General features: G+C 43.7%; 1 protein-coding gene across 10 annotated transcripts in view; it reads right to left on the reverse strand.

Moving 5' to 3' along the window:
- KLHL3 (kelch like family member 3) overlaps nt 1–16888 on the reverse strand; it is a 287169-nt gene that overhangs the window by 210768 nt on the left and 59513 nt on the right. Inside the window, exons 4-5 of one of the 10 annotated variants that reach the window (XR_004056391.1) lie at nt 6020–6213; nt 2497–2769 (exon numbers count right to left, since the gene is read on the reverse strand). The exons of 4 other annotated variants lie outside the window; for them this stretch is intronic. The gene's annotated coding sequence lies outside the window, so the exon portion shown is untranslated. Of the gene's footprint in view, nt 1–2496; nt 2900–6019; nt 6214–16818; nt 16878–16888 lie in introns of those variants that run through there. 5 more of the 10 variants (XR_004056389.1, XR_004056390.1, XR_004056392.1 and 2 more) reach the window with 5 other exon arrangements.

Raw genomic sequence — 16888 nt, forward strand, 5'->3', positions numbered from 1 at the left:
GAGGCAGGAGAACGGCGTGAACCTGGGAGGCGGAGCTTGCAGTGAGCCAAGATCACGCCACTGCACTCCAGCCTGGGCGACAGAGCGAGACTCCATCTCAAAAAAAAAAAGAAAGCGGGTGGGGGAGTCCTTTGGGGAAGTATTTAATATTAACCAGAGGGATTTGGTGGAGTGAGAAATGTAGGCAGTGGTAAAGAAATAAATTCTCATAACCTTTGCAGGCTAGAGCAAACAGCATCCAAAGGCCTTTCCTATCTTCTCCAAGATTTATCCTCCACTAAAGACAAGCAAAGACAGGATCCTGCTGCCACCTGGTGGCACTTTAGGCAGCACAGAAAGAAGGGCTTACTCAATAGGGTCATGCAACCCAAATCCCCCTCAGGAAACCACAACCTCCTCCTCCTCCCTTACAATGAACTGCACAGAGCTTGACCATTCACAAAACACTTTCAACCCTATTATCTCATTTCATTCTTCCAACAACTATGGGATGGGGAAGGGGGAGGCACGCGGGGGGAGGGGGCAGAGGGGGCACAGTGGCAGGACTGGAGGTATAACTCCAACTCTGTTGAAAAAGCCAAAGCTCGGCCGGGCGCGGTGGCTCAAGCCTGTAATCCCAGCACTTTGGGAGGCCGAGACGGGCGGATCACGAGGTCAGGAGATCAAGACCATCCTGGCTAAAACAGTGAAACCCCGTCTCTACTAAAAAATACAAAAATCTAGCCGGGCGAGGTGGCAGGCGCCTGTAGTCCCAGCTACTCGGGAGGCTGAGGCAGGAGAATGGCGTAAACCCGGGAGGCGGAGCTTGCAGTGAGCTGAGATCCGGCCACTGCACTCCCGCCTGGGCGACAGACCGAGACTCCGTCTCAAAAAAAAAAGCCAAAGCTCAGAGAGACTATGTGACTTGCCTAAGGTCACACACTGAGTAGCTGACGGTACCTGAACCCACATTCCCTGATTCTAAATCAGGTGATTCATTCTCTACTGTGTAGGGAAAGGGGTAAAACTGAGGTTTAGGTATGCTCCAGGTCTAGGAATTTGAAGGAAGGAGGCTTAAGAAAAGGCTCAATTTCTTCTGCAGACACAACTAATGGGCCACAGGCCACAACCAGGCCGCTTAGAAAAAGGTCTACACAGTGAACCTGTCTATAGAAAAAGGTATGTAGATAGCCTCGGTTCCTGTCTTCCTTCTTGGTTTGCACATTCTCAGCTAACATCTCTAGGTCTCTCCAGTTGCTCTCCCTCCCTCTACTTTCCAGCCCTAGCCTACCCATAGGACACAAGGCTGATTTATGGCTATGTGCTAAACACCAAACAGATCCCAGACAAGGGAGCCACAACATCTAGAAATCAGCAAGAACTACAGGGAGAGCTGCTATGTCCCTGGGTTAGAGCTCATAATATTTGTGGCTCAGCCCAGATTTTCCTGTAAGTTTTGGCAGAAAACTCAGGTGGCTTGTCCCATATTGATGTCATGCACACTGAAACCCAGGAGGCAATGCTGGAGTTATGACTTACCAACTAGTATATAGGGATGGCCTAAGAATCTGAGAGTTTCCAATTTCTCCAAGGCAACCACAACTTCTTAAAGAATTGCAGCTGGGCACAGTGGCTCACACCTGTAATCCTAGCATTTTGGGAGGCCAAGGTGGAAGGATTGCTTGAGTTAAGAGTTCAAGACCCACCTGGGCCAAAGAGTGAGATTCCGTTTCTACAAAATAGAGAAAATTAGCCAGGTGTGGTGACATGCATCTGTAGTCCCAGCTACAGGGGAGGCTGAGAGTAGGGAGGATCACTTGAGCCCAGTAGGTCAAGGATGCAGTGAGCTGTGATCGCACCACTGCACTCAGCCTGGGCAACAGTGAGACCCTGTCTCAAAAATAAATAAATAAAAGAAATGCAAAGCCCAAATGCCTAAACTTTCTACAATCCACAGGTCTCCCTCTCTCCCTCCCTCCCTCACTGCCTCTCTCTTTTCTTCTTTCCCTCCCTCCCTTCTTCCTTCCTTCCTTGTGAGTAGAGCACATTCACTAAATGAGTGGAGTATTGTATGGGATAAAGGTGACAAGAAATAATTCCTTTGTGAAATCAGGATCTTGAAGAGATACCTGCATTCCTGTGTTCACTGCAGCATTATTCACAAGGACCAAGATATGGAAATGACTTACATGTCCATTGACAGATGAATGGATAAAGAAAATGTGGTATACATGTACAATGAAATATTATTCAGCCTTTAAAAAGAATAAAATCCTGCCATTTGTGACAATATGAATGAACCTGGAGAACATTATGAAATAGGCCAAACATAGAAAGATAAATTTCATTCGCGTCTGTGTGAAGAGACCACCAAACAGGCTTTGTGTGAGCAACAAGGCTGTTTATTTCACCTGGGTGCAGGCAGGCTGAGTCCAAAAAGAGAGTCAGCAAAGGGCACTGGGATTATCATTAGTTCTTATAGGTTTTTGGATAGGCAGTGGAGTTAGGAGCAATGTTTTGTGGGCAGGGGGTGGATCTCAAAGTACATTCTCAAGGGTGGGGAGAATTACAAAGAACCTTCTTAAAGGTGGGGGAGATTACAAAGTACATTGATCAGTTAGGGTGGGGCAGGAACAAATCACAGTGGTGGAAGGTCATCAGTCAAAGCAGGAAATGGCTATTTTCACTTCTTTTGTGGATCTTCAGTTGCTTCTGGCCATCTGGATGTAAACGTGCAGGTCACAGGGGATAGGATGGCTTAGCTTGGGCTCAGAGGCCTGACATTCCTGTCTTCTTATATTAATAAAAAAAAATAATGGTAAAGTGTTAGAGCAGCAAAAATTTTTAGGGGTGGTATGGAGAGATAATGGGTGATGTTTCTCAGGGCTGCTGCAAGCAGGATCAGGGGCGACATGCGAACCTAGAGTGGGAGAGATTAAGCTGAAAAAAGATTTTGTGGTAAGGGGTGATATTGTGGGGTTGTTAGAAGGAGCATTTGTCATATAGAATTATTGGTGATGGCCTTGATGAGGTTTTGTATGAATTGAGAAACTAAATGAAAGGCACAAGGTTCAAATAAAAGAAGGAGAAAAATAGGTATTAAAGGACTAAGAATTGGGAGTACCCAGGACGTCCAATTAAGTGTCCAAGGGGGTTCAACATTATTGTTTGCTTGGTTGGTGAGTTTTTGGTCTCCATCCTTGAGTTTATGTTGTCATATACCAGGCCAGATTGATTAAGGTAAGAACAACACTCTTCATTTAAAAATATACAGAGTCCTCTTTTTTTAGCAGTAAGTAAGTCAAGGCCTCAGCAATTTTGGAGGAAAGAGAAATGCAAAGCCAGCAACTGTTTGTTAAAGAAGGATTAGAAACGGCTAGGAGAGAGAGAGATTGATAGTGTGGTGGAGATAGCTGAGGAGAGGTAGAGGGTGGCATAAGAACAGGAACCAGAATAAGAGTGAGTATAAAAGTAAAGAATAGGACTTCATCAGGGTGAAAGTATTGGAGGGTACCTTGCCACTGAAGATCCACTTCAAGAGAGACTTAAGGGTGGCAATTTGAGGTAAATCCAGGAGCCACTAAATACCAAGAGCCTGAGAAACTGCTTGGGTGATTTGACTAATAAAGGCCAGTCCATTATCAGACTGCATAGAGGTGGGAAGGCCAAACAGAGGAATTATGTCTGACAAAAGGGAAGAAATAACTGCAGTGGCCTTCTCAGACCCTATGGGAAAGGCCTCTACCTATCTAGTGAAAGTGTCTACCCAGACCAAGAGGTATTTTAGTTTCCTGACTCAGGGCATGTGAGTAAAGTCAATTTGTCAGTCCTGGGCAGGGGCAAATCCCCGAGCTTGATGTGTAGGGAAGGGAGGGGGCCTGAACAATCCCTGAGGAGTAGTAGAATAGCAGATGGAACAACTGAGAAGTGATTTCCTTGAGGATAGGTTTTCACGATGGAAAGGAAACGAGAGGTTCTAAGAGGCAGGCTAGCGGCTTGTAACCTATATGGAAGAGATTATGAAATGAAGACAGAATAGAATGGGCCTGTGAGGCTGGAAGGAGATATTTTTCTTGGTCTAAGAACCATTTGCCTTGTGTGGGAAGAGATTGATAGGTGGAAGTTTCAGTGGGGGAGTAAATGAGAGTGACCAGATGAGAAGGAGAAAAACTGCCATGAGGGATAGAAGCTGGAAGCTAGCTGCTTTTTTAGCTACCTTATCAGCATAAGTGTTGCCTTGAGCAGTGGGATCTGATGCCTTTTAATGGCCCTTGCAGTGAATGACTCCATCTTCCTTTGGAAGTAAAGTGGCCTTGAGAATAGTTTTTATTAAAGAGGCATTAATGATGGAGGACCCTTGCGTGGTGAGGAAACCTCTTTCTGCCCATATAACAGCATGGTGGTGCAGGATATGGAAGGCATATTTAGAGTCAGTATAAATATTTAATTTTATTGACGCATAGTCCCTTTGCAAGCTTGAGGGCCCAAGGCAATGAGTTCAGCTTGCTGAGAGGTAGTGGAGGGCAGCAGAGTGGTAGCCTCCATGATAGATGTGGAAGATACTATAGCATAGACTGCCTTTGCTGGTGCGTGGCGGTTAGGCCTGGTGGAACTGCCATCAATCAACCAAGTATGATCAGGGTGAGGAACAGGAAAGAAGGAAATACAGAGAAATTGAGTGAATGCCAGGTGGATTAGAGAGATACAGTCATGGGGGTCAGGTGTGGTATCAGGAATAATGTGGCGGGCTAGCCTAAAACAGTAAGGTTAAGTTGTTTGGACGGAAAGGCTACAGGGCGTAGTCCTGGCTCTTGTTAAGAATTTTGACTGCACAGCCCTGTACTTTGGCTGTGTGTAATGAAAAGGGTTGGGATGAGTTAGGGAAAGCCAGTGTGGGGGCAGCTTCTAGGGCTGTTTTTAAGGAGCAGAAAGAGGAGTGGCAAAAGGATTTAGGATCTATGGGGTCAGCTAGGTTTGCATTTGTGAGTTTACATAATGGTTTAGTCAGGTATCCAAAGGAGGAAGTACCTAACCATGCCTAGGAGGAAAAGGAGTAGTTGTTTTGTAGAAGGGGTTCAGGTTTGGGAGATTAGCTGGACACAAGCATCAGGGAGAGCACGTGTGTTTTCAATGAAGAATTATGCTGAGATAGGTAACAGATGAGGAAGAAATTTGGGCTTGACTGAAGTAATGGGGGCTGTCCACGAAGCCTTGCGGCAGTACAGCCCAGGTAATTCGCTAAGCCTGATGGGTGTCAGGGTCAATCCAAGTGAAAGCAAAGAGAGGCCGGGATGAAGGGTGCAAAGGAATAGTAAAGAAAGCATGTTTGAGATCCAAAAGAGAATAATGGGTTATGGAGGGGTTGTGGAGGGAGGTACTGAGGATGGGAGAGAATATGGGTTTGGCACTACGGGGTGGATAGGCAAGACAATTTTGTTGATAAGGCGCAGATCCTAAACTAACCTGTAAAGCTTGTCCAGTTTTTGGACAGGTAAGATGGGGGAATTGTAAGGAGACTTTATAGGCTTTAAAAGGCCATGCTGTAACAGGTGAGTGATAACAGGCTTTAATCCTTTTAAAGCGTGCTGCGGGATGGGATATTGGCGTTGAGCGGGGTAAGGGTGATTAGGTTTTAATGGAATAGTAAGGGGTGTATGATCGGTTGCCAAGGAGGGAGTAGAGGCGTCCTACACTTGTGGTTTAAGGTGGGGAGATACAAATGGAGGATGTGAAGGAGGCTTTCAACTGGGGAAAAAGGTGGCAATGAGGTGTGGTTGTAGCCCAGGAATAGTCAGGGAAGCAAATAATTTAGTTAAAATGCCTCAACCTAATAAGGGAACTGGGCAGGTGGGGATAACTAAAAACGAGTGCTTAAAAGAGTACTGCCCAAGTTGCCACCAGACTTGGGGAGTTTTAAGGGGTTTAGAAGCCTGGCCATCAACACCCACAACAGTTATGGAGGCAAAGGAAACAGGCCCTTGAAAAGAAGGTAATGTGGAGTGGGTAGCCTCCGTATTGATCAAGAAGGGGACGGACTTACCTTCCACTGTAAGAGTTACCCAAAGCATTTGTGATGGTCCAAGAGGCTTCCAAGATGATAGGGCAGCGTCAGTCTTCAGCTGCTAAGCCAAGAAGATCTGGGAAGGAGTCAAGTCAGAGAGCCTTGGGCCGGAGTTCCAGGGGGTCTGGGAGTGGTTGCCAGGTGAGTTGAACAGTCCAATTTTTAGTGTGATCCTGCACAGATGGGACACGGCTTAGGAGGAATCCCGGGCTGCAGGCATTCCTTGGCCCAGTGGCCAAATTTCCGGCACCTGTAGCAAGCTCCTGGGGGAGGAGGTTCTGAAGGAACCCCTGGCAGCTGTGGTTCAGGCGTTTGGAGTTCTTTGTGCTGGAGATGTAGCTGAGGTCTGTCTCACAGTGGAGGCAAGGAATTGCAACTCAGAAATACATTGCTACTTGACTGCCTCTATTCTATTATTGTACACCTTGAAGGCAAGGTTAATTAAGTCCTGTTGTGGGGTTTGAGTGCCAGAATTTAATTTTTGGAGCTTCATTTAATGTCAGGAGCAGATTGGGTAATAAAATAAAATGCAAATTGAGGATAAGACAACCTTGTGACCTTTCAGGGTCTAGGGCTGTAAAGCATCTCAGGGTTGCTGCCAAATGGGCTATGAACTGGGCTGGGTTTTTATATTTGATGAAAAAGAACCTAAACACTAACTGATTTGGGAGATGTCGGACAAAGAAAAAGGAGCATTAACCTTGACTATGCCTTTAGCTCCAGCCACCTTCTTAAGAGGAAATTGCTGGGCAGGTTGGGGAGGGCTAGTCACGGAATGAAACTGTAAGCTGGACCAGGTGTGAGGAGAGGAGGTGATAGAAGGATTATAGGGTAGGGGAGCAGAGGCTGAGGAAAAATTGGGACCTAGCTCAGCCTGGCGAGGAGCAACCTGGGGAGGAGGGGAGAGGTCAGATGGGTCCACAGAAAAGGAAGATTCAAAAGACTCAGAGATGCTTGGGGTTGGGACTGAAGGGACAGGCAGAAGGGAAAGAAGGAGGATTTGGGAGGAATCGCATTGGGAACAGACACTAGGGAGGGAACGAAGTGTGAAAAATGCCTGGATGTAATGCACCTCAGACTATTTGCCCATTTTACGACAAAAATTATTTAGGTCTTGTAGGATAGAGGAACCGAAAGTGCTGTTTTCTGACCATTTAGAGCCATTGTCAAGTTTGTACTGGGGCCAAGCAGAGTTGCAGAAGAAAATAAGGCATTTAGGTTTTAGGTCAGGTGTGAGTTGAAGAGGTTTTAAGATTTTGAGAACACAGGCTAAGGGAGAAGAGGGAGGAATGGAAGGTGGAAGGTTGCCCATACTGAAGGAGGCACACCTAGATAAAAGAGAGAATAGAGACATAGAGAGAAGGGCTTGGGGGGTTCTTGCCCTGCAGAAAAGTGGAGAAGGGGTAGAGACACGGAGAGAAGGGGTCAGGGGGTTCTTGCCCCCCAGAAAAGCAGAGAAGGGGTAGAGACATGGAGAGAAGGGGTTGGGGGGTTTTGCCCTCCAGAAAAGCGGAGAAGGGGTAGAGACACGGAGAGAAGGGGTCGGGGGGTTCTCACCCCCCAAGAAAAGTGGAGAAGGGATAGAGACCTGGAGAGAAGGGGTCGGGGAGTTCCTGCCCCCCAGAAAAGCAGGGAAGGGGTAGAGACGGAGAGAAGGGGTTGGGGGGTTTTTGCCCCCCAGAAAAGCGGTACTTGCCGCTAAGGGTGAAGGATCCAGGCAGGCGTCCCCACGTGGTCAGACACCTCTGAAATGTGGGTGAATAATCAGGCAGGCGTCCCCGCATGATTAAACACCAAGGGAAGACTGTCTTCCCAAGTCCGTGACCAGCGCCGGAATTTTGTCTCTACCAGAAAAGGAAAGGAACTGAAATTAAGATAAGGGAGAGACTGAAGTGTGGCGCCAAGACTGAAAAGAGAAACAGGCTGAGGGATAGTGAAAGAGGTTGGAGAAGAGAGTAAAAAGAGGCCACTTACTGGAATTAAAATTGGTGAGATGTTCCTTGGGCTGGTCGGTCTGAGGACCGGAGATGTAGGTGGAACTTTCTCACGGAGCAAAGAGCAGGAGGACAGGGGATTGATCTCCCAAGGGAGGTCCCCAGGTCCATGTGAAGAGACCACCAAATAGGCTTTGTGTGAGCAACAGGCTGTTTATTTCACCTGGGTGCAGGCGGGCTGAGTCCGAAAAGAGAGTCAGCAAAGGGCACTGGGATTATCATTAGTTCTTACAGGTTTTGGGATAGGCAGTGGAGTTAGGAGCAATGTTTTGCGGGCAGGGGGTGGATCTCAAAGTACATTCTCAAGGGTGGGGAGAATTACAAAGAACCTTCTTAAGGGTGGGGGAGATTACAAAGTACATTGACCAGTTAGGGTGGGGCAGAAACAAATCACAGTGGTGGAATGTCATCATTTAAGGCTATTTTCACTTCTTTTGTGGATCTTCAGTTGCTTCTGGCCATCTGGATGTACACGTGCAGGTCACAGGGGATAGGATGGCTTAGCTTGGGCTCAGAGGCCTGACAATAAATACTGTATGATGTCACTTATATGTGGAATCTAAAATAGTTAAATTCATAGAATTTACCATGGACTGAGGGAAAGAGGATATAAGAACATGTTGGTCAAAAGGTAGAAAGTTTCAGTTATGCAAGATGAATAAATTCTAGAGAGTTAATGTATGGCATGGTGACTATCAGTAACAATGTTACACTGTATACTTAAAATTTGTTGTTGATCCTAAGTATTCTCACACAAAAGGTATTCTCACACACACACAAAAGGTAACTATGATGGATTGGTTAATTACCCTGATTGTGGTGATTATTTCACAATATGTCTATCAAATCAAGTTGTATAATTTAAATATATATAATTTTTATTATTTTTTTCTTTCGTTATCTTTTTTAAGAGAGTCTCACTCTGTTCACCCAGGATGGAGTGCAGTGGCGCAATAATAGCTTACTGCAGCCTCGAACTCCTGGGCTCAAGTGATCCTCCCACCTCGATCTCTGGAGTGTGTGGAACTACAGGCATACATCACCATGCCTGGTTTATACAGTTTTTCAGAAAAGAAATAATTCCTTTGATTAAAACTGTGTTGCCTGGCCGGGCGCGGTGGCTCAAGCCTGTAATCCCAGCACTTTGGGAGGCTGAGACGGGCGGATCACGAGGTCAGGAGATCGAGACCATCCTGGCTAACACAGTGAAACCCCGTCTCTACTAAAAAATACAAAAATCTAGCCGGGCGAGGTGGCAGGCGCCTGTAGTCCCAGCTACTCGGGAGGCTGAGGCAGGAGAATGGCGTAAGCCCAGGAGGTGGAGCTTGCAGTGAGCCGAGATCCGGCCACTGCACTCCAGCCTGGGCGACAGAGCCAGACTCCGTCTCAAAAAAAAAAAAAAAAAAAAAACTGTGTTGCCTAATGGCAAATGGGGAAATGGGGGGAAAATTATAAATGGATGTGAGATATAAACATTAAATGCTTGGGGGTTAAGAAAAAAAAAATAAGATTCCTTCTGGCTTGGGAGTTAGGGGACAAAAATGGATTTAAAAAAAGCTATTTCATGGATGTATAACATATAAAACCCTTCAGAAGTCTGGCCTCTACAAACCTTCCCTGACTTCTCTCCTACTACTACCTTGCCCTCACCCTACCATATTCTGAACACAAGTTTTCTTTAGTAAGTTAAGGATTAAGAGTATATGTTTTGCAATCAAACAGATCTTGGTTCCAATCCTACTTCTGCCATATTAGACAACCTTGGATAACTTTTGGAATTTCTCCCCACAAAGCCTCAGTTTCCAGATCTGTAAAGTACGTATCATAAAGACAGTTATTTAAAAAGGTATTTGTGAGAGTCAATTGAGAGAATGTATGCAAAGCTTTGTGCATGAACCATAGGAAAGACGTAGCAAATAGCAATTGACATTTTTCATTATCTGTGTCTTTGATGATGTTTTCTGTGCCCAGTATTCTCTTCACATTCTCAGACTGTTCCACTCCTATTTCTCCTGCAGGCCCATTACAAAAGTCTTTCTTCTTGAGTGCCCTAGGTCCTGCAAACAATTCCCCCACTGAGTGCTCAGAACCTTTGTTCATACCTCCTTTACAGTATTTACATGAACTTGTATTTGTAAGTCTGTCTTTCAGGAATGTGAGGCTCCAGAGGGCAAGAGTTAGGTCTTATTCATTCTAGCACAGTACATGACCCATGGTACCACTAGAGAAGTGATTGGTGAATAAATAAGATTGTATTTGAGCTAGGCCTTAAATAAATAGGAATTAAAGCAAACCTCTGGATGGCCTTTTAAATGTGAATGTTAACCTATTAGTGTTATACCTTAACCCATCAGAAATCTCTAGAATTAATTATCAAGAATTAGCTTTTAAGATGAGCTGATAGGCAGGACCAAAGTGAGTCAAAATTTCATTAGGAAAAGCTGGAGATGGATGCATGGATGAATGAAAGGACCCTGGAGCCCAGGCAAGCAGCTCAGGAAACAGGTACAGGACTTCTTAGGTTAGCCAGGGGCACTTGGTGGTATGGTGGTGAGGGAAGGGAATCACTTTAAGAGTGAATAAGAGATTCGAGGATAGACAAAAAAGTAAAATAAAAAGACGAGTATCACAAACTTTCCAGACGGTCCTAAGGGGAAAGCAACACACATGTAACACAGAAGGTCACTATGTAGTCTAAAAGGGTTAGTTTATTGATTATAGCTTTCTGCCTGCTCATGATGAAACTGTTCTCTTTATCGACAGAGAAGCAATCCTGTCTTTCATTACAATAAAAAAAAAGAGGTCTCCAGGTCCTGTTCGGGCACCTGAAAATTTCTCAGCTATTATTTCTTCAAATACTTTTCTGGTGTCCCTGCCCTTCTCCAATTGGAGTTACATGTATATTAGACCACGTGATATTGTTCCACAGCTCACTGATGCCCTGTTCATTTTTTTCATCCTTTTTCTCTGTGCTTTGAGTACTTCCTATTGTTATGCCTTCAAATGTACTAATTTGTTATTCAACTGTGTCTAGTCTGCTGTTAATCCCATCCAATGTACTTCTCATTTCAAATATTGTATTTTTCATCTCTAGAAATTTGACTTGGGTGTTTTCCTTATATCTTCCATTTCCCTCCTTGTTATGTTCGTGTTTTCCTCTACTTCTTGAACATGTAAAGCATTTTTATCACAGCTTTTTAATATCCTTGTCTCCTAATTTTATGATATGTGTCATTTCTGAATTCCGTTTTTTTTTTTTTTTTTTTTTTTTTTTGAGACGGAGTCTCGCTCTGTCACCCAGGCTGGAGTGCAGTGGCCGGATCTCAGCTCACTGCAAGCTCCGCCTCCCGGGTTCACGCCATTCTCCTGCCTCAGCCTCCTGAGTAGCTGGGACTACAGGCGCCCGCCACCTCGCCCGGCTAGTTTTTTGTATTTTTTTTTTAGTAGAGACGGGGTTTCACCGTGTTAGCCAGGATGGTCTCGATCTCCTGACCTCGTGATCCACCCGTCTCGGCCTCCCAAAGTGCTGGGATTACAGGCTTGAGCCACCGCGCCCGGCCCTGAATTCCGTTTCTATTAATTAAATGTTATCTGTTATGGGTTATATTATCCCATTTCTTTGCACGTCCAGTAATTTTTCACTAGATGCCAGACATTACTTATCTTTCTCCAAGAATCACAGTCCTATTATGCCTATTGTCCAATGTCTGAAAACCACTGTTTCATATATCATGTTGGGTTTTTTAGTTAAGTTGGAAGGGTAAATTATATTCTTGATATTTCATCATGGCAGTAAATGGAAGGCCTTGGAATCTCTAATAAATTAATGTATCTAGGCATTAAAAATCAATGATTGCTAGGCCAGGAACAGTGGCTGATGCCTGTAATCCTAGCACTTTGGGAAGCCAAGGTGGGTGGATCACTTGAGGTCAGGAGTTCAAGACCAGCCTGGCCAACATGGTGAAACCCCATCTCTACTAAAATACAAAATCAGACAGGCATGGTGGTGCGTTCCTATAATCACAGCTATGTGGGAGACTGAGGCAGGAAAATCACTAGGAGGCGGAGGTTGCAGGTGAGCCAAGATCGTGCCACTGCCCTCCAGCCTGAGCGAGAGACCCTATTTCAAATAATAATAATAATAATCAATGATTGCTATTATAAAATCACAAAAAGAAGAGATAACCAGACACTTTGTGCCTCCTGATAAACACAACCCAACATCACCTATGAAGTAGTCTTTCAAAATAAAATATCAAACCTGAATCTGATCAAGCCTCTAGATCCAATAATCAATTTATAGGAAATTCAGAAGACAGAAGAGAAGAACATCTTAAACTACAGGGATACAATCAACAAAATGAAAACTGCAGGAAACTCTATAGGACAAACAACTGGTTTTTTCAACAATCACAAGAATATAAAAATGCTGGAGGGAAAGCTATAGATAGAAAGAGACTAAAAGATTTATCTATTGTAATGTGTGAACCTTATTTGGATCCTGATTCAAGCAAGCAAACTGCAAGAAAAAACCGTGACATTTAGGAGACAACTGGAAATCTGAATGCAGACTAGATCACTGATGGTATTTAGGAGTCATTACTAATTTTTAGGTGTGATTATGGTATTATATTTTCACAAAAACCATCTAGAGAAATATTTTGATTATATTATAGACAAAATATTTTGCTATTTGCTTCAAAATAATATGGTAGGGGGCAAGACAGTAGGGGTATAGATGAAATAAGATTGATCATGAATACGTAATTATAGGAACTAGGTGATATACAGACATATAGATATACATATATTTGAAATTTTCTATTATAAATAAGGTTTAAAAATTTAAAGAGTCATAAAATTGAGATATGGGTTCTAAAGCTGGCTTTGACATCATTTTTCTCTGTGCCTATGGACTAATCACTTCTCTCTAGGCCTCAGTTTCCTCTATAAATAATGAAACATAAAACACATTCTAATATTAATTACACTTTCCACCACATCCACTCATTAGCTATGTGACATGGGAAAGTTACTTAATCTTTTTAAGCTTCAGTTTCCTTATTTGTAAAAGGTGATGAAAATAGTCGCTAATTTGTAGGACTGCTGGTGGGTTAAACTGGATGCTGTATGTTAACGCTCTCATCACAGTGCCTGGCACAAAGCACTTAATAAATAATATCTATCATTATTATCTCTTGCTGCACTAAGAAATACCAATAAAGAATTCTATATTTTAAAAAATGAGAGGCCTCTATAGTTTAGCCCTTCCTTCCTCTGTATCTCCCTTCTTTGGGACAAAAGTAAGAAAATCTGAAACTTCCCCTCTAAAAGTCTGTGGAACAACATGCCCAATAGCACAAGACAGGTTAGGGTTTGGCTCTCCTTCCTAGTGAGAGTCACTGCTGCAGGTCTGGAAAAAACGGAGGTGCTACTTTAGTCATTTTCAGAATATAGTATGCAGCTGTTCTCCTGGAATGCCACACATCCTGAAGTTGCTCCAAGGGCTAAAAACAGAGCTCAGGCAATCAGCCCAATGCAGGCAAGCTCATTCTTTTCAAGGTGGCCCCATTTCAGATAAAATGGGCACTCTGTATGTAACTCCTTTTCTAACCAAGAGTTGGTCTTCCTCACCAGACTGTGAGCCCTTTGAGGGCAAAGCTAGTTGATCTTTATAGCTTATGCTCCCTAGCAAAGCACCTGGGACAGAGCAGGTACTCAATAAATGCTAGTTGAATGAAGGAATTAATGGTCTATTCTTTTGTTTTATTTGGGTTGGAGTAGGAGTGGAAAAAGAACAATGATAGGCCTACAAAGAACCAATTGCTGGAGGGATCTTTCTAACGATTTTTTCAGGGAGTACAACTTGTTCACAACTTTCCCAAATACACCCTGAATATTTTTTCCTTCTGAGCCTGTACTCATACTCATTCCCTCCACCTGTTAATATCTTTCTCTTACTCTCCTTCTCTCACTTCACTCTTGCTGTCACTCTTTCACTCTTAATATCTACGTCCTTCAAGACTTGGTTCCTCTTCCATGAAATTTTTCTCAACCACTATTGCTGAAAGGACTCTCTTCATCTTGATTTCCTATAACACTTTATCTTCAGCTTTAGGCACTCATAATGTTCTGTCATATGCAGTGGTCAGTTGTATGTTTCATAATTTTTGTGGATTGAAGGCAAGGTCATCTTTTAATTTCTGAAGCACCCAGCATAGCACTTTGTATAAACCAGACATGTGGTAAGTGTTCAGTGCATTCATTGGCTAAACTTGGAAGAGTAAGAAATATAATCATTCAACCCAATTTAAAGTATAAAACAAGTGAGCCTTAAAAAGTATGTTTCACCCCTAAGATCTTTTTTTCTAAAAAAGTTAACACAGGAGCCAGGCATGGTGGCACATGCCTGTAGTCCCAGTACTCAGGACACGGAGGCAGGAGGACTGCTTAAGTCCAGGAGTTCAAGGCTGTAGTATGCTGTGATTATACCCATGAATAGCCACTGCTACTGCACTCCAGCCTGGGTAGCATAATGAGACCCTGTCTCGGAAAAAAAAAAAAAAGTTAACGCATTGTTTTGGAAGTTTTTCTACCCTATTATTATGTTTTATTAGGCAATATCCTCTTCTGGAAACCTAAGGGAAAACTGTTGTTAGGCATATATATTCTCTAACCAAGTGAATTTAAAAGAAAAATCAAAACATTAAAAATGATAATTTATATTTTCTTCAAATTTGGAGACAAGACAGGCTGGGCATCAAAAAACTAAGACTGAGAATCACTAGATAATTGTGGAACCTTAGCTAAGCCCTTGGCTTTTCCCAACACTATCCTCCCCAAACTACCTCTCAGCATAGTTGTAGGTACAAATGAGAGGAAAGCATTGAGAAACTATAAAATATTATGTAATTTTAGGGTATAATACCTCTCAAAGGAAAGGGCCAGGATAGAAGTAAATCTTATTTCTTGAAATTAAGGATGAACTGAGGCTTCCTTGTTACTGAGATAATTGCTTTTTTTCTCTTCTAGATGATATATTCTACAACTGCCATCATATAATGACCACTTTGTTGCCTCTCCTCTTTTTTCATTCCCTAGAGATTAAAAATTAAAATATGGCCGGGCGCGGTGGCTCAAGCCTGTAATCCCAGCACTTTGGGAGGCCGAGACGGGCGGATTACGAGGTCAGGAGATCGAGACCATCCTGGCTAACACGGTGAAACCCCGTCTCTACTAAAAATACAAAAAACTAGCCAGGCGAGGTGGCGGGCGCCTGTAGTCCCAGCTACTCGGGAGGCTGAGGCAGGAGAATGGCGTAAACCTGGGAGGCGGAGCTTGCAGTGAGCTGAGATCTGGCCACTGTACTCCAGCCTGGGTGACAGAGCAAGACTCCGTCTCTCAAAAAAAAAAAAAAAAAAAAAAAAAAAATTAAAATATATAAACCAAGATACCCCTACTACCCCTACCCCTAGCAAGCAAGTTCACTGAGCCTTATCAGTGTTATTTCTTCATGTTACCATATTTCATTGCTGGAGTACATTGAGATAATCTAGTCCAACTTTTCCATTTTATAACTAAGCAGTCCAAATCATAGACAGAGCATATTATTTGCACGAGGTCATCCAGCTAGTGTCAGACCCCATAACATAATCTTGTTCTCTTAACTACCAGTTCTCAATATTACACCCAACAAGTATTTGAGCACACATTTTTTTTTTTTTTTTTTGAGGCGGAGTCTCGCTCTGTCGCCCGGACTGGAGTGCAGTGGCCAGATCTCAGCTCACTGCAAGCTCCGCCTCCCGGGTTTACGCCATTCTCCTGCCTCAGCCTCCCGAGTAGCTGGGACTACAGGCGCCCGCCACCTCGCCCGGCTAGTTTTTTGTATTTTTTAGTAGAGACGGGGTTTCACCATGTTAGCCAGGATGGTCTCGATCTCCTGACCTCGTGATCCGCCCGTCTCGGCCTCCCAAAGTGCTGGGATTACAGGCTTGAGCCACCGCGCCCGGCCTTGAGCACACATTATCTATTGGCCATAAATATTTGTTGAACTAAAATGAATTTAATTGTTTCTTCTTTGTTTCACAAAATAGCTGGACACCCTGTAGTAACTGCAAGGAAGAAGTGAAAGTGCTGTTCTGAAATCTATGGCTTAAAGCCAATATGATACAGACACTGGAGCAGACTGCCTGAGTTCTGATCTGGATTCCACTACTGCCTATCTGTAAGACCTTGGGAAAATTGTTTTACATTTCTTAGCCTCAGCTTCCTCATTTGTGAAATGAAGATAATCACAATAACTACCTGAAACAACCCTCAAAGGGTTGTTTAGTCATCGAATACCATTTACTGAACACGTGCTCTGTGGCAGGACTCTTTTAGATGCTCAGGATACCACAAGGGACACAGAAAAAATACTCTATCCTTAGGGGCTGACGTGCTTCTGGGATTAAAGGAGATAATCTATGTAAAACACCTAGTAGAGAGTCTGGTACCAAATAAATGTTCAATAAATGTTAGTTATGGTGGCTGCTGTTATATTATTTTAAAATGTACCATATGTTGGGCTAGGGCACAGTGGTTCATGCCTGTAATCCCAGCACTTTGGGAGGCCAGGGCAGGAGGATGGGTTAAGCCAGGAGTTCAAGACCAGCCTAGGTAACATAGTGAGACCCTGTCTCTACAAAAAAATATATACAAATTAACTGGGCATGGTGGTGTGTACCTCTAGTCCTAGCTACTCAGGAGGCAGAGGTGGGAGGATTGCTTGAGCCTGGGAGGTTGAAGCTTCAATGAGCCATGATCGCACCACTGCACTTTAGCCTGGGTAAGAGAATGAGACCCTGTCTCAAAA

The sequence above is a fragment of the Rhinopithecus roxellana genome, chromosome 3 (assembly GCF_007565055.1).
Source record: "Rhinopithecus roxellana isolate Shanxi Qingling chromosome 3, ASM756505v1, whole genome shotgun sequence".
NCBI classification, from domain to species: domain Eukaryota; kingdom Metazoa; phylum Chordata; class Mammalia; order Primates; family Cercopithecidae; genus Rhinopithecus; species Rhinopithecus roxellana.